Genomic DNA, 18,981 nt, shown 5'->3' with positions numbered 1-18,981 from the left:
TCAGCTTCTCCTCAAAATTAGCTTTTAACTACCTTAAGTGCCCCTCCCAGATAATGAGATTGATGACTACCTTATGTGCCATCCTACAACCTCCATCCAGTGGCTCACAGAAGCAGAGGCAGATACTCACAGCTAAACACTGACCTGAACTCCTGGAACCCAGTGACAGAGAGGGAGGAGTGATGAGCAAAGTGGTCAAGACTGGGCTGGTGAAACCAAGAAAAACAGCTGACCTGAATAAGGGGGAGCTCTTGAACCCCAGACTGATGACTGAGAGGCCAGCATGGGACTGACCCAGATCCCCTGCATGTGGGTGCCAGTGAGGAGGCCTAGACAATCTATGGGACCTTGGGTAGTAGATCAGTATTTATCCCTGGCACACACATGGAGTTGGGGTGCCCATCCCACAATGAGGGATGCTGTCTCAGCCTGGACTCTTAGGGGAGGGTCTAGACCCTGTCCTGAATGAAATAACAGACTCTCAAGATCCTCCATGGAGGGCCCCACCCTCCCTGGGGAATGGAGAGGGTATTGGGTCAGGGGCTGGGAGGACTTGTTGGGGGGACAGCAGAGAAGGGGAGGGAGAAGAAGCTGGGGTTGACATGTGAAGCAAGCTTGTTTCTAATTTAAATATAAAAATTAAAAAGAAACCCTTTCAGGGGCCTAAAGAGATGGCTCAGCAGTTAAGCACACCAGGTGCTCTTTCAGAGGACCTGGGTTCTAGTCCCAGCACCCACAAGGCAGCTCACAAGTGTCTGTAAATCCAAGATCTGACACCTTCACACAGACAAACATGCAGACAAAATACCAATGCACATAAAATTAAAATAAATTTTAAAAACAAAAAGAAAAACATATATTTTATGCAAAATTTTCATTTAAGAATAAATTTGTTAATTATTTAGCATTTAGAAATTCATGATTCATTCACTAGAATTCAAATTTCCTATTTCATTGTAAAATGTGCTTTATAAAAATGCTTTGATGAACTCGAACTGATCAGGTTATTTTTTAAAGCATTACATTGGAATTTGGTGGCTAATTTAAATACAAGCACTGTACTGTGAAGTGCACTTGTAATTGTATATACTTATGTATGATCTTACAACAGTCACAGTTAATTATAATAAATTGGGATGTGACTCAATACCTATATCACTACTAAAAGGATGTATTTTATAACTAGGAATATTAACTTCAGAAAAAATAATTAAATGCTTGCACAAATATGTTATGTTAGGTATGGTAGTATAAATCTGTTTTCTCGGCAACTTAGGAGACTGAGATCATAAAATCTAGACTTTAAGCCCTGTCCAGGCTACAGTGACACCTTATCCCCTTAAACATCAAATAAATAGATAAATTCCTTATTGAAGTAGTTAGTTTTCTCACTGTTGTAACAATACCACATGACATATATGTAGTATTCTGATATCTCCTATGGTTTTAGAATGGATTCCGTCTATCCTGGTGGGATAGGTATGGTGTCACAAGGCAGCTCGTAAAAGACAGTTGAATTCTGATGCTCACCTCTCTTTTACTGTTTAATCAGTCCAAAAGTTAGTGCTGCTCACATCCAGAATGGTTCTCTCTTTTTAGTTAAACATCTCTGGAAATACTCGCAGTGACACACTCTGAGGTGTGTCTCCATGGTGATTCTAAATTTAGTCAAGTTGACCATGAAGATTAACCCTTATATCTTGTGTTATTTATGTCAAGGTTATTATAGGAATGAAACGTCAGAGAATTTTCAGGATCTAGTGTTTCTAATTCCTGTCTTCTGTATAGAAAACAGTTTACCTATGAAACTGACTGTCTGAGTAAAAATTTGGAAGACAGCTTTTGAGATTTCAATATCTCTTAGTCTGAATTTTCTCTGGAAAACTCATAGTGCCAAAGTCCTCTTAGTCCAGTAAGGCCTTGTTAGATGAGAACAATCTTAACGAATCTCTCAGAATCTCGACTGGAATTTCTACTGTGGCATTATTTGTGTACTTCCTATATTAACACTAATAAGAGAATATTCCCCAAAATATTACTGTAGAACAGTAGCCTTAAAATGTATTCTTAAAAAAACTATTTAAGTATTTTTATATTAATTGTTCTCAGCTTTTTCCTTTTCTATCATAAACAGTCCCTTTGAGTCAATTTGCTTCCATAGTGGGGCTTCTGCCTCCCTCAAAGACATATATTACTAAGAATACACTTTAAATGGGAAGATTACTTTAGTTTTGGGTAGTCAAAAAGATATAATTCTAAAACATCGCCTTTGGACCTGAAGTATACTGTTGACAAGAGTAAGTTGCAAAAAGTATAATCTTCTCCATCCTTTTAACATGTAGAGTAAATCCTAAATTGGTTAGATAACACAAAAAAGTAAACATAACATTTCAGAACTATATGAAATTTTCTCGTTCCATTGGTGCATGCAAAAAACCTTAATGTAACCTGACCATTAGCAATAACAAATCAAACAGTACTTGAAATTGAGCGTATTTCTGTTTCAGTCAGCAGCAATACTTACATAGGTAGAATGACAATAGCCCTGGGGAAGTGTGAATGGAATAGATTAAAAATAGAACGTTTGAGTTGTGTGATGAATCAATAACTACAGGATAGGGCCCCCACATCTTCTTCTATTGCAATTTAGACTGTGTGCTGAACCTGTAGCATAAATCTCCTGCATTACAAATTCATCTTTGTAAAGGGAAGCCTTCCCACCAGCCTGGTTCCAGAGCCGCATCAGTCCCAAATAAATAGACAGGAGGCTATATTAATTATGAAGCTGTTGGCCTTGCTTGTTTCTTATTGGCTAGCTCTGACTTAAGAATTTATCCCATAATTGCTAATCTAAGTATTTCTCTTACCGGAGAGGTTTCTGGGCTTCCTACCCCATGGCGTGACATATTGACTCCTGTGTTTCTCCTTCCCAGAGCCCTCCTGGACTCCTAGTCCCACCTATCTTGTTTCCCTATTGGCCAATAGTGCTTTATTGACGTATACACAGGACTTCTCCCATCATCTCCTCTTTTCTGTCTAAACAAAAAGAAAGGTCTTAACTTTAACATAGTCAAATTATATATAACAGAACAGTTATCAAGTAAGAACACAGTTACAACATTTTGTCTATCAACCTTTAGCAAGATTTAAAGAAAATATCATCTATCCAATTCTTGTGAGTCCAAAGTCCTATATGTAGCTTATCTCTTATCACAACTAAGGAAAACTATAATTATCTGTCTTCAACTCCATCAAAGACCACAGAAGGATAATATATAAACACTAGAATTGACAGACATCTTGCTACCTGTACAGTCACCTGAAGTTCCTCTGTATTGTCGGGGCATCCATCTTCAGCCCATAGGCCACAGTGTGTCTGGAAGACTTCTCAGCAAAGCAGGACATTTCAAACTGTCCATCTGCATCAGCAGTCTGCCAGTCATTTTTCTGTGTCCTGCAGAAAGTCTTGTAGACTCTTCCATGAATCAGGAACCCTGAAAGACTGTTTGAGTTTAGTAGTCACTTTCCTGTGGGTCCTGCATGTCCAGTTTATACAGCAACGGTCAAGCAGTCTAGGCAAGAGGAGTTTCTTGCCCAAATGGCTAATCTTGCCATGTCGAAAGCAAACTCCATAATGAGTTTCTTCGATGCCCATCGTCCTCTCAGACATAATTGGTGCTGCCAGGAGCAGACATTTCTCATTGTCAAGAAAAACCCTAAAACCATTTTAAATGCCATTTTCTGAAGGTCTTTGAAAGGTTTGAAGACACCTGTCTCAAATACATCTCTATATATCTAGAAAACCTAACTTACCTAACTATAAATTCTGACTATTATAACTATCTATAGTCTGTATTTAATTATGCATTATGTTTTCAAAGATCAGTATAAGCACAATACTTAATCAAGAGGAGAAATATACACATCACAAAATTGACCTTGAATTTGTCTCAAGAAATGAAAAACCATACCAATACAAAGTATTCATTTCCATACCATAATCCCCTTTTTCCTTTAAAAAGAGATTGGTTGTGATAATTAACCAATTATAAACAACCCATTTAAATGAAAACAAAGATTTATAAACAAAATGGGAATTAGGACGTCACTCATTCCAAACTGCTTCATGCTGGAAAGGGGGTGCTGTTTATACCATGGGGATCATGACAAAACTCAGAAACCTGTATAAGTCCTTAGTTTCAGGGTCTGTAAGACTGCATCTTCGTAGCTGTTTTAGATGTTGAATCACTTGGGCCATTGCTTCCGGGGATCTTGGTTCATCAAACCACAGAAACCTAGAAGGAATCCTCAGCTTTTCATTTTCTATAGAAACATAGACAAAAACTCCTTTCCAAAGTAACATATCCTTATACTTAAAATTTGAAGTGAAGGCATTTTTAAAAGGTATAAGTTGAATTAATTCAGCAGCATTTATTTTTTTTTATTTTTTTTATAAATAAAGATTTATTTATTTATTATGTATACAGTGTTCTACCTGAATGTTGCCTGCAGGCCAGAAGAGGGCACCAGATCTCACTACAGATGGTTGTCAGCCACCATGTGGTTTCTGAGAATTGAACTCGGGACCTCTAGAAGAGTAGCCAGTGCTCTTAACCTCTGAACCATCTCTCCAGGCAGCAGCATTTATAATCAAGTGTACTTTAGCAGTTGTTCCTTCCTGAGAAATCAAAAAACTGAAAAACACAATAGCATACATTATTCAGACTTTCTGTGTATTTTTCATCTTTACATGGCTTATTTATCTATTATTATTACTGTATATCTTTTACTTTTATTTATTTCTCTGAGACAGGGTTTCTCTTTGGAAATCTGCCTGCCTTTGCCTCTGTAGCAATCCTACCGGCTTGTGCCACCACAGCCGGCTTCCCTATTTATTTACCATTATGTCGTTTCTTTTTCTCTCTCAATCTTACATATATTTTAAACACACTGTAAACCTTTAGAGGTTTTTCTTCATCCAAGTCTGACTTTACTGTAAATCTTTATGTTTTTCTGGCCAGTTGTCTTATCTGTTAAAACCGAGGCTGTTTAAACTGCTGTTTTTCCAAGATGACGGGCTTAAGCGTGATTCCAGCCACAGTCTCAGTCTATGCTGACATCCAGCAAAAGCTGCCAGCTTGGAGATGTGGTCACTGCCACTTCCAGCTGTACGTACACACCTTTCAATTGTTAGCAGAGCCCTTTAAAAGAACCTTGCCGGGCTTTTGTTTTCTTTCTTTCTTTCTTTTTTTTTTTTTTTGGTTATGCTGAGTCAGGAAGACTCTCTTAAGCGACTCACATGAGTTTCTGCTTGTCACTAGCAAAACAGAGCCCACCTGAGAAAATGCTGCTACCAAAAATCTGTGCTTCTCTCTGTTCTTCTGTTTCTAAAATTCCTTTAAAGCTTTAGTCATTCTATGTGGAAATTCATCATCCCACTCCTGACACCATTATGTAAAGGGAAGCCTTCTACCAGCCTGGTTCCAGAGCCGCATCAGTCCCAAATAAACACACAGGAGGCTATATTAATTATGAAGTTGTTGGCCTTGCTTGTTTCTTACTGGCTAGCTCTGACTTAAGTATTTATCCCATAATTGCTAATCTAAGTATTTCTCTTACCAGAGAGGTTTCATATCTTGTGATCTCCTGCGTTACAAATTCATTTTAAAATTTGCAAACTGTTTAGCTTCCATGAATATCCTCATGAGGCCTATCAAGGGAGATGAACAGTGGAAGCCAAGGCTTGCATCCCTACATTTCTGCTTCTCCATATCTGCCCTAAGTTCTACAATGGCAGCCATGTCAAGTGCAAGCCTCAGACCCAAATGCTGTTCTGTTTAGCACTTCCTAAGTGTCTTTCAGAATGAGAAGTTATATGTGAAGTTGTGCAGGGTTCAGTTCTGTCCTTTCTTATGACAGTTTCCATGGGTTCCTTTATTATTTGTGAAAATGGCTCTCTAATGATCTAGGAAATATTCAGTCTATTTGGGATTTTTTGCTTAAAACTGTATACACTGGATGTAATTTAAGACCACGTATGTATAGAACTTACATTTAACTATTCAGTGTTTATATATAGTCCTCTTTTACTGCTCAATGGATATATGAGTAACATTTTAGTAAAAATAGGCTCCTGACTAAAATTGCGTCTAATTTGGCTAAATAAGACAGTTTTATGTAATTTTAAGGCATATAAACCAACAATAAATGAATGTACTGCTCAACATTTAATTTAGTTTGAAAATCTAATAAAACATGTTTTTAATAAGAATGATGGAAAACTATACTTAGTGGGAAATTAAATTTAGTAGTTAATTTTTTATGATGCAGAGTTTTAATTAGAAAACCTATTAAATGTGTTTTTAGTCTGAATGTTAAATTTCCACAAGAAAGTCTCCTGCCTATGTAAGTCTGATTATTTCTTTGCATTTAAATTTTTACTTATTTAACTGTTTTGAGATTTTCTGGAAGTTTTGTATGAACTTGTTTTTTTCCAAACACAAATGTAGTAAAGCTAACTTTATAATTAAACCTGTTCATAAATGTGGTTTTGTTCTTGTTTAAATCCCAAACATTACTGTACTTAAAATACCTGAAAATACCACAATGCTGCTATTTTATTCTCATTAAGTGTCTTTAATATCAATTAAAATTATTTACTTAATGAATTTATTTAATTAATTTTTTAGTCAAAGTAGTTCAACTAATGAAGCTTTTAGAATGTGCTTTTAATGGCAATTGCTCTGTAAATAATCAGATTATAATTTTCAGAAATATAGATGAACTATAAAGAATATAAAAAGAACAGGCAATTGGAAAGCAGTTTATCATGAATTTTAAGGAATTTTGATTCTTAAATCCTTTAGCTATATATGTGTGTATACACTTGCATGCATGCACATGTATATTTAATCATTTGAAATTCCTTATAAGTGGTCATTGTGTTTCTAAGAGCAGAAGAAAAAAATTGACTTACATCTGAATCCTAGATAATAAAAAAATAGCTTAGTTCTACATTTATTTAAAATTAATTTTCAAGGTTAATACTTCTGTTAAGATGTCTGCCTTCTTTGCCCAAGTTAAAACTCTGCCTCTTAGCATCTCATTCATATTATGTAAGTGGTTTTCATGTAAATAAGTGCTTAAAGAATTTTCTTATATATCCACCTGGATTTAGGATTATGCTACACCTCAAAGACTAGGGCCTCTTAGTTGGATCCTGCTTCTTTAACTCAGGGGACCAGGCTTAGGACCAGGCTTGCTTTGATACCCCTGCTCAGGTCAGCAAAGGATGTCAGATGACGTGGGAATTTTGCTTCCAGTCAAGTTATTCTGAGATACTGTACTTGAGGTTTGTCATTATTTTCATGACCACAGGTCCCAGTCTGTGAATGACTGCTTGAATCAGAACCTTGAGAGACGACAGAATCCTGCTAAAATTAAGAAGCAGATCAAGACCTTTACAGTCTAAATACTAAGTCATGTGTGTCTCCCAATGTGCAGGTGAAGACTTAGCTTTATGCTTGTATACAGGTGTGTGTGTATGTGTGTGTGTGTGTGTGTGTGTGTGTGTGTGTGTGTGTGTGCGCACGTGTGCCCGCGCGTGCCAATGTGTCTGTGTGTGTTGAGATAGGTGGTTCTGGCTATATACCATTGACTAGTCTGTAACTTGCTCTGTAGCCCAGGCTACCCTAAAACTAGAACTGGAGGAGATCCTCTTGTCTCAGCATGGCAGTTGCTATGATTAGTCATGAACTAGCATGCTTGACTTACTCAAATACATTTTGAGTCTAACTATAAGCCATTTTTGTCACCTTATTACAACATGAGAACCACCTGGTTTCCCTTACATCATTGTCTTGAGCAACAGTTTTCTTTTCCCTAGTTTTTATTTCTTTGGTGTTAGTACAACACAACTATATTTCATAAACTTTCATAGAAAGGCAAATTAATGTTGTGTTTCTTTACCATTTTCTTGTGCTCATTTGAATCAGCTAGCTACTATCAAAAGAAGAAAAAATCAATTTCACTCCTTACGCAATTCAACAACTCAGTAAGCTCAGTTTTGAATGGGGCTATGAAGCTAGGGTTGTGTGACAGCTGGGCAAACAGATAAATCAGCTACATCATAGAGCTAAATTGACCATAGAGACTTTATTTACTGAGTTGATAAGAATCGTAGTAAGATTGTGGGTTGATAAAAAGAAAGGACAGCTTGAGGGTATTGAAGAAAGGGATTGAAAGGGTAGTTCATTGTATTTATTATGAAATTGTAATATAATTATTTTCTTATCAGTCTCCCTTCTCCATCTCACTGTGCTCTGGGGCCCAGAAACAAACCTATCATATTCATCTTTGCACACTCAATTTAGAGTGAGAGGTCTGGAAAAATAACCTCATTTCTGGGCTGAAACTGTGTTGTGATGTTTCTTCCCTGTCTGCTTGTCTCTGTAGTAACCTAAAGTCCATTTTTATTCTGTGTCTTTTGACCAAGTGTTTAGTGACGTGTGCTTTCTTGTGTTTAGCTCCCGGGTCCACCTCCAAACAATGAAACAGTAAAGTCACATATGCTCTTAAATTGAGCTCTTTACAAAAATTGTGAAGAAATTGTTAAATTAAATAATTTATTAGTGATATTTTGTGAAATTACTACTTTTAATAACATTAACTCTCCATATAAGTATTTACAAATATCATCCTACATCATCATGAATTTATTATGAAAATAAATAGTAAAACAAAGAAAAAGAAACTAAAGTGAGAATAGGTGAGAATTAACGTTTTCTGAATAAGTATAGAGCTATTAGACTATAAACATGGACTAAAGGATTATGGAATGATGCAAAGCTTATTACCATCTTTGTCCCAGCTCATCTGGGAGCCATCTGAGTAGCTAGATTGCACACACTAGGAGTTCTTGGAAAGCCAGGAGATTGCTCAAGGGAAAGACCAGTTTCTTCCTGCAAAAAAGAACCAGGGCTCCCTGCCTTCTTTTCCTGCTATCCACCTTGCACTTGTGCAAAGAATGTGGCCAAAACCTACAGGTAATAGAAAACCTCACAGTTGTCTCAAGAATGTCGTAGAAGGCACATCATCCTTCCTCTTTATTAACACACCTACACCTTTGGGTCTTGAATGTAGATACACATATATCTACATGTTAGCTTTTCATCTCTATGACCAAATAAGACAAACAATTTAAAGCAGACAGAATTTATTTGGATTCATAGTCCACAAGAGTCAGACCAGAGACCTTAGCTCTATTAATTATAGCCTCACCATGAGGCAGAAAAACCATGTTGGAAGGAGCCAATGGCTGAGGCTACTAACCACATGGTGGACAGCAGGCAGAATAAGAGAACATAGGAAAGGCCAAGGGACATGCTACCATGTCAGCCACAAAGACATGTCATGTGCGATCACCTTGAAATAAGGTCATTATGCTCTGGAAGTGCCCCCACAGGTGTGTCTAGAGGTTCACATTACTAAACTCCCCGGCATCTCTCAGTCCCTACCAGTTGACAGTCAGGACAAAGCTTCAGGAATGGGCATGTGTATGCATAGATTTGTGTGCAGTAGGTAATGAGAGGAGAGAGAGCAGAGGACGCTAGGGTGACAGGAAGAAGTAATACTGTAAGTAGGAAAGAGAAGGAATAGAAGGATGAGATGGGGAAGAGGAGAGAAGGAGGGAATAGAGTGAGAAAGAGACAGTTGAGAGGAGAGCAGTTTCAACAATAATCGTTACTTTCAAGTTTCCTAAAAGAAAAAACGTTTCCATTCTTATACTATTTTATTTTGGACTATAAAACTGCTTCATTGTCTATTTGTTGACATGAAATATCAGGATATTTTTCAGAATTTTAGTTTTTTTTTTAAAATTCACTATCTTCAACTAGTTTCTCAGCATGGGGATTTATTTTAGTAACATACTTTTACTTTGTGATTATAAAAGCTTGGAGAATAGCTCAGCATCCAACAGAATAAGTGGCTCAACTCACTTAGCTTTGTCTGTATCCATATCTATGATAACACATCCAAGGATATGAGAGAAGAATGTTCTATACAATGGAGTTGATGCACTGAAGGCTTATTCTACCGTCATGGTGTAGTCTGCAAGAGTGTAACCAATTTTATAATGCATGCTAATAACATCAGTAGCTTTTTCTTCTAAATTTCCACGTGCACAAATCTTTTAGAGTCAAATATATCCCTAAACTTTCCCACAGTGTACCTATAATGTCAGATTATTTTAAGGATTATTTCTAAGAGACAGTGAACATAGATGATGATGGAAGCTAACCTTTCTTGATTGTTTATAATGTGCCACATGTGGTTTGCAGAGTAACTTGGTAAATTTGCTACAAACCTACAAAGAAACTGTTATTGTTTTTATGCAAATGGGGAAATCCAGGCTCATTAATTAAACTATTATCTCCACAACTTGAAAGTGCTAGAAGCATGATTATAGTAAAAACAATCGGCTTGTGGAGCCTCTGGCATTAGATGTGAGTTTCTAAGTGGCCTCATGCCCTCCTCCGTTACTATTCCACTCATTGAACCCTGTAGCCTGTCCGTACTTCCAAGGCTTACACCATACAAACTCAATCATCACCCTCTCATCACCTGGGCATATAATTAAAGTTCCAATATTTTCGTGGATCTTATGCTTTTGAATCCATCTATGAAATAACTGCCTTTGGATGATATTTTTGCATGCAGGTCATTTAGTGTTACTCCTAGCTGTTGGAATCTAATGGTTCTGGGTAGTTTTCCAAGGCAGGAGAAGCAAACTTTGAATTCTGTTTATTTCAATAATATCTCTTAAAATAATTACTTTGTGTTTAAAATTCCCATTTCTTTTTATCTGTTAAAAGTGTAATTGACTTCTCACAATTCTTTCATTCTTCTCTATTCTTTCACTGTGTAGAAAGGACAATAAGAAATTGTGACTGCCTTCCTTTATTGCTTTCATTGTTTTGAATCTTCTCATTTCATTTTACTATGCTTTATTCTAATAATGGGCCAGGCTTTGACAGAAGGTAACATAAAGACACTTTTATTCATGGCTATCTACTCATACCAATAGTGATTTACATTTTCTCATAAGCCTTTTGTTTTATAACAGTTTGAAGCTTTGCTTCACATAAAATAACAATAAAATGTATTTTTTGAAGAGTACCATTTTCCTACACAAAGCATCAAAGCAAAGAGCTACTTGAAGTATCCGCAATGCAAACATGATGCCCTAAAATAAATACAACCATAGTGTCTATTCATATAATAAACATACTTAAAAAGAGTTTTAAATTACATGTAAGTAGAAATTAACTAGTGTATAATTTATCTGTCTGGGTAGACCTGGATGATAATAGGATACTTGATCCTAAAGCAAACTGAAAATAACACAAAACAACAAATTTCAAAAGAAACATAATGAGGTTAATTGTGTCTGTGAACTGGAAAAAACTGTACAGTAAACTTCATTAAGTTCTTACAAGACAAAGCTTTTGGGATGCATTTGGTGAGTTAAGTTAGTTAGTTAGTATCAATTGTAGTCACTACTTATTAGTCACCACATATTTGTGTTTGATTTTTGTAAACAGTATCTAGTCCCCCCTGAGTTATACAGCTTGCCAACTACCCATCTGAAAACAGGATACTTCCTGTATCTTATATCCATGAATAAATGAGCATTTCCTACTCCTTACAATGAAAAGAAAGGTGTTACTCTGGACAAGAATAATTATTTAAAGTAGATATTTTAAACTTTTCTTTGAAAATACTTTTTGACCAATGGAGGTGATACAAGGTAAGAAATTTAACAAACCAAAATTGTCTGTTTTCACTCTTCAATTGTTTGTGGTTGTCATATAAAATAATGAGCTACGATGCCATTTTCATATGTAATCATTGTACTTTGTTCATATTCATCCCATCGCCCTTCATGTCGCCTAGTCCTCCTATTTCCTCTCCAATACCAAATATGTTATCTAGGCTTTCATATCATATATACATAAATATAAGTATATATATGTGTATATGATGAAATGTAGCTTCTATGTTTAAGATAAAATATGCAATATTCATCTTTCTGAGACTGGCTTATTTTACTGAACATAATGAATTCCATCCATTTCTCTGAGAATAGCATAATTTTCAGAATAGTCTCTTGTTATGATTCCTTCCCATTTTATAAAATAAGCTGATTCTTTTTCCACATTAAACCATGTTGGGATGATTTGCTGCTAAAATATAGTATCTTATTATATTCATGAAAGTTTCCTAAGAGTCCGTTGTGTAGAAATTTCCAATGTATTTTCAAAGTAATGATGGATGAGGGCCATGGGACCATGGGAACTCAGCTCAGGTCCCAGTTCTGTGACTTCTCATGTGGTAAGGTCAGCTAAGGAAACTCCATATGAAGTTAAAAGGAACATTTTCCACAGTTACATCACAGAGTATACAAAAGGAACCAATTAGATTACATAGCCATTTACAATACATGGATTGGCTTCTTCCTGTATGTCATGACTATTTGAAGTGCTGAGAAACAGAAGGGACCTTCACCATTATGGCTGGATGCAGTTTAGTAGAGCTCCTTTAGATAATAATGATAAAAAAATGGGAAGCACAATTTTGAAGGAAGATAGCATTCTGAGTTGAGTTCTAGTCTTACTTGAAATAAAAGAGTGAAAGATGCCTCTCAAAGGAAGTGTCCAAGATCTAGAGATGACATCTACCACATGAGAAGAGACTCAGTCTCTGGTCAGAGTGACTGGGTGCCTCCTGTGGCTTCGCTTTGCTTTGCCCAACATTGCATCACACCCAAGGAATCACGCCCAAGAGCATGAACAAAAGGTACTTGGGAATTTATGCTTTATCCTAGTAAGAGTCTTACAGATGCACAAGTCAGTGTGGGGCTGGCTAACAGGGACAAATGAAGTGGTCTAGGATGCTGATAGGTTTTTTTTATTGGATTGGGTGTATCTAAGAAAGGGGGGAGTTATCATGAGTACTTCGACAAGGGAAGACTTCTTATGGGAGAGTAAGAACAGAATAAATTCATCCCCTCTGAGGTCTGCCTGTTACCTTTCCCAGGAATCACAAAATATCTCACCATCAGTTGCTATGGAAGAGGCACCAAGGGAGAAGATGGTGAACTTCTAATGTTGATGGAATATGAAGTCTGAGCTAGAAATTACTGAATTACCCATAGCAATTTTTTTCAGAAGTATGGATGTAAATAAATTTCAATTTGAAAGAAAAGCTGTCCTTTTCTTTATGATGGGGAAGCTTTGTGGACATTGCACCATATGTACATTAACTGCAAACGTTAGCAATGACCATCACTGTGTTGTAGCAGGGGACTGAAATGACCGCTTCTCAAGTTTCACAGTTTCCTTCAGATAATCATCAGTCATTGTTTTTCCTTTTAGATACCTTGTGTATGTTTGAACATTATGTTTATCACCGTAAACCTTTGCTGTTTTGTAAGCAGTCCCTACACATTTCAAAAATTCTCCTCCAGGCCAGATGGATGTTTAAAATATTTTCTCTAATTTTTGTTATCAACTAAACAATTATTTCGTCATTGCTTTTCATATTGAACTGTCGTTATACAGTCATGCATTACCAAACAATGAAGATGTACTTTGAGAAATGCATAATTAGGCAATTTAGTTTTTGTGTAAATGTTGTGGAATACACTTACACAACGAAGCTGGCTATAGTGTCATTAGGCGATACAGTGCTTTTGGATGATGGATATGAACTGTCCTTCATTGCTAAGCTGAAGATTAGGCAGTGCATGATTATACACACACGTATGTATGTGTCTTTGCGTGTTCTATCTTGAACATAATTTATTAAATATTTCATGTTTCATTTTCTCTTACACATCTGCCTTTAAAATGTTTCACTGGTGTGTATGTAAGAGAGGAACATACAGTAGCTTGTGACAAACTACTGAAGTTTGTTTAGGAAGCACATTGTTCCACAAGACTCATTTTATGTTGTAATGTGGAGTGTGTGTGTGTGTGTGTGTGTGTGTGTGTGTGTGCACATGTGTAGTCCGAGAAAGAGAACATTCATGCATTTGGACATGAGTATATGGTGCCACACATGCATGTAGAGCTCAGACAAGGACTTCTGGTGTCTGTCTTCGCCTTCTGCCTTGTTTGAGACATGGTCTCCTTTGCGATTTTCCTGCCGTGGGTGCCAGGCCACCTGGCTGAGGAACTTCTAGAGATCTGCTGTCTCTGTCTCCTATCTGGCTGTAGGAGTGTGTGATTATACATATGTCCCCATATCGGGCTGTTCTACGTAGCTTCTGGGGACCAAAGCCAACTCCTCCCACTTGCCCACTTGCACAGCTGATTTATGATTTACCCATCTACCTATCTGCTCAGGGCAAACGCACTTTAACGTCTACAGCATATAGTATCTCTTCAAAAGTGAGGTTGACTGAAAATGTAGCAAGAAAGCTCAACAGCATCCTTAAGATGAAGAGCATAAATGTGAAAAGGCAGGATTAACCTTACATGAGATATTTTGCTTTTAATGAGAAACCAGTTTATGTCCACTAATGTGAGAGTCTGTAAACATGACTGTGCTGGTAGGCTTATGCCATCCTCCTCCAAAGTCAATCTTCAGTTCTTCAATTTTTAATTAAACACATGTATTAATCTTATCTGCAAGGGAAATTGTGTGTTTATTTCTTGTGTGTTTTAATGTCGGCTAAACCATTTTCAGATGAGTAAAACATCAACAGATTTCAAATAACCTGATATTAGAAGAAAATAAATGAATATTTATGAATGAGAAATAAAATCTGTAGACTTAAAATATTTTAAGTGTAAAAATAACATCATTTTTAATGGTTTGTTGTCCAGTTACTTAGCAATTACTTAAGAATTTAAGTATTTTTCCTCTTCCCGAGATGGAACAGATATCTATTAGTACTTGTATTATGTCTATGAAAAGGAAAATCCTGGAATACTTAAATACTGTACTGGATAGCCAGGAAAAGAGGATAGGAAATCTGCCAGTTACTCAAATCACCACTAGAGGTCTACAAATAGAACATTTCTGGGAGTATTTTCCACTTCTACAATATTTTTAAGGAGCTAGCTCAACTGAATGAAGGTAAACTTTCCACTTTTTATCACTAGTACCATTTATTTTATGGACCTTAATTCTACCCATTGGTAGCATGTCCAATAATTGGTGGATTTTTCTGTTTTTTTTCCCCCTCATATACTTAAATGCTGAATTGTGGCCAGCGATTTTAAGAAAATATAACTGCTAATGTTTGAGTAGCCCTTATGCTTAGTAATATTCATAATTAATACATACATATGTATTCATCCATATGTAAACTTAGTATTTATATGTGTAAATATATCCATTAAAAAATAGGTGTCTTAATGTTTGCTCAGTAGACTATGTGAATTCCATTTGCTCTTTTTCTTTTTATTCTTTAATTCATTTATTTATTTTACATTCTTAGTACAGTTTCCCCTCCCTCTGTCTGTCCCAGTCCCTCCCCCAACCTCCCGTTTAACTCTCCTCAATCCACTCCTCTTATATTTCTGTTCAGAAAGAAGCAGGACTCCCATGGATATCAACAAAACACGGTGTATCATATTTCAGTAAGACTAAGCATCTCCTCTTGTATTAAGTCTGGGTAAGGTGATCCAATTTGAGGAGTAGTTCACATATGCTAGCAAAAGAGTCAGAGACAGCCCTACTCCAACTGTTAGGGGTTCCACAAGAAGACCAAACTATACAACTGTCACTTAAATGGAGAGGCCCTAGGTCAGTCCCCATACAGACACCCTGGTTGTCATTTCAATCTCTGTGAACTCCTATAAACCCAGGTTAGTTGATTATGTGGATTTTCTTGTGAAGTCCTTGAAATTCTTCCTCCCCCAATTCAGCTTGATTCCCAAAGCTCAGGCTAATATTTGACTGTGCATCTTTGTACCTATTTCTAACGCATCCTGGATGAAGCCTCTTCGATGACTATGTAGCTGGTAGCAGAAAATCATTAGGCATCATTATGTTAACATTTTTTTCTCCAATCATGTTTAGTTCTGTCCTAGGTCTCTGGGTCCTGGCACTGCAGGCAGTGTCAGGGGAGGGCACTGTTGTGACATGGGTCTGAGGCTGGAGCAATCATTGACTGGCCACGCCTGCAGTCTCTGTGCCAACCATACCCTAGCATATCCCATAGTCAGGACAGACTGTAGGTTGAAAGTTAGGTGGCTGCATTTGTATCTCATAGCAGGACAGACTGTAGGCTGAAAGTTAGGTGGCTGCATTTGTATCTCAGTCCCTCCACTGGAAGTGTTGTCTGGTCACAGGAGACGATGTCTTCAGCAACATATCCCCTATTTCCAGGAGCTTTACCTGGGGTCATCCTGCATATTCCTGGCAGTTTTCAATGCACCAGATTTCTACCTCAACCTGAAATCACTCCCCCTTTCCAGTCATCTCTTTCAGTACTCTCCCCCTTCATTCTTCCACCTGATCTCTCATGTTCTCAGCCCCACATGCCCCCAGTCCACCCACAAAATCTATTCTATTTCCCTTTTGCTGGGGGATCAAAGTATCCCTCTTTGAGCCTAGCCTCTCGAGTTCTGTGGATTGTAGCTTGGTTATTGTTTACTTAACAGCTAATATCCACTTATAAGTGAATACATACTATCTTTATCTTTCTGTGTTACCTCACAGAGGATGATATTTTTTTCTAGTTCCATTCATTTGCCTGCAAAATTCACCATGCCATTGTTTTAACCACTGAGTAACACTCCATTGCGTAAATGCACCACATTTTCTTTATTCATTCCTTGGTTGAAGGACATCTAGGTTGTTTCTAGTTTCTGTCTATTATAAATGAAGCTACTATGAACATAGTTGTGCAAGTGTCCTTCTGATAGGATGAGGCATCCTTTGGGTATGTGTTCAAGAGTGGTATATCTGGGTGCTGAGGTAGATTGATTTCCAATTTTCTAAGAAGCCATCATACTGATTGCCAAAGTGGCTGTAAAAGTTTGCACTCATATCAGTAATAGGGGAATGTTTCCCTTGCCCTACATCCTCTCCATCATGAGCAGTTACTTGCAATTTTATCTTAGTCATTCTGACATGTGTAAGATGGAATCTCAGAGTCATTTTGATTTGCATCCTGATAACTAAAGATGCTGCAATTTCCTCAAGTGTTTCTTGACCATTTGAGATTCTTCTGTTAAGAATTCTCTGTTTTGATTTATACCCCATTTTTTCAATTGGACTGTTTGGTTTTTTGAGGTCTAGTTTCTTGAATTCTTTATATGTTTTCTGAATCAGTCTTCTGTAAGATGAGGGATTGTTGAATATCTTTTCCCATTCTGTAGGCTCCCATTTTATTCCATTGATGATGTCATATGCCTTAGAGTAGCTTTTTAGCTTCATGAGGTCCAATTTATTAGGTGTCATTCTTAGTGTCTGTGCTACTGGTGTGTTTTTTTTTCAAGAAGTTGTCTCCTGTGCCAATGCATTCAAGGATACTTCCTACTTTCTCTTTTATCAGGTTCAGTGTATCTAGATTTACAATGAAGTCTTTGATCCACTTGAACTTAAGTTTGGAGGGTGATACAGATCTATTTGAATTCTTCTAAATATTTACATTCAGTTATGCTAGCACAATTTGTTGCAGATGCTTTCTTTTTTCTCTTTTTTCCATTGAATAATTTTGGCTTTTTGATGAAAATCTAATACCTATTGATCTCATTTAGTGGTGTTATTGTTCTAGCTAGAAATCCAAGTAATGTATTGAATAGATACAGAGAGAGTAGACAGACTTGTCTTGTTCATGAGTTTAGTGAAACTGCTTTGAGTTTCTGTTCATTTGATTTGATGTTAGCTATATGCTTGCTGTATATTGCTTTTATTATGTTTAGCTATGTCCCTTGTATCCCTGATCTCTCCAATACTTTTATAATGAATGGATGTTGAATTTTATCAAAGGCTTTTCAGCATCTAATGATATTATTGTGTGATTCTTTTGTCTTTCAGTTTGTTTATATGTTGGTTTTTTCTGTTTCTTTTACTCATATATTTAGATGCTGAATTGTGACTGTTTGATTTTAAGAAGATTGAACTGTTAATGGATGAATAGCCTTAGATTTAATTATATGCATATTTAATATATTATATATATTTATTCATATGTAAAATTAGTATTTACATACATAAATATATCCATTAAAGCGAAATAAGTTTGCCTTGATTTTTGTTCAGTAGACTATGTGAATTCTCTTTGCTCTTAAATGTTGTACTACATAGTGACATTTTTCCATGTCACTTTGTGAATGACCCTTCAGTGAGTTTTCAGACATGCATGCAAATTAAATATAAGCTGAGAGTCCACCATTCAGCGACCTACATTATACTCAGTGATGTGGCTAAAAATAAATGCTTTCCATTTGGTTATGGGCAATAAATACTACCATAGCCACCACTTAGAACCCTGAAAACATTAAATGCCACAATGCTATGATACAACTTCCCTTTATATTCTTTCATATCTTAGCTCAAATCTAGAGAGACAAATGAGGAGTTCTGACTTTGAACTCTGGGGCACAGAAGGAGCTTAGTGCATGTGGAAATGACCGCTTTGTCTTCTGCAGTGGGCTCCGGTGACATCTGAGGAACTAAAATGCTCTGCAGTGAGACTCTCTTGTAGCTGTAGTACTTTGAACAGTTACAGCTAGCAAAGCTTACCAGAGATAACTGTTTAAAAACTATTCTCTTACTGAGATAAAACCTGAAGTTGGATTATAGTATAATTTTGTTGGATGAATTAGAGAAATATATGTATTCCACAAAGTTCCAGGAATTCTTGAATCAAGATAATTATAAATACACGTGTAATGAAAAGATCGCAATCTGAATGCAAAGAAATTCCCCATCTTGGTTGTTCTATCAGTTAATGAAGTA

At 36.6% G+C, this 18,981-nt stretch overlaps 1 protein-coding gene across 8 annotated transcripts in view; it reads left to right on the top strand.

Moving 5' to 3' along the window:
* Nol4 (nucleolar protein 4) overlaps positions 1-18,981 on the top strand; it is a 340,254-nt gene that overhangs the window by 127,468 nt on the left and 193,805 nt on the right. The window lies entirely within an intron of this gene.

Source organism: Mesocricetus auratus, unplaced genomic scaffold, assembly GCF_017639785.1.
Source record: "Mesocricetus auratus isolate SY011 unplaced genomic scaffold, BCM_Maur_2.0 Super-Scaffold_100015, whole genome shotgun sequence".
Taxonomy (NCBI): domain Eukaryota; kingdom Metazoa; phylum Chordata; class Mammalia; order Rodentia; family Cricetidae; genus Mesocricetus; species Mesocricetus auratus.
This window is presented reverse-complemented; position numbering and strand designations above follow the sequence as displayed.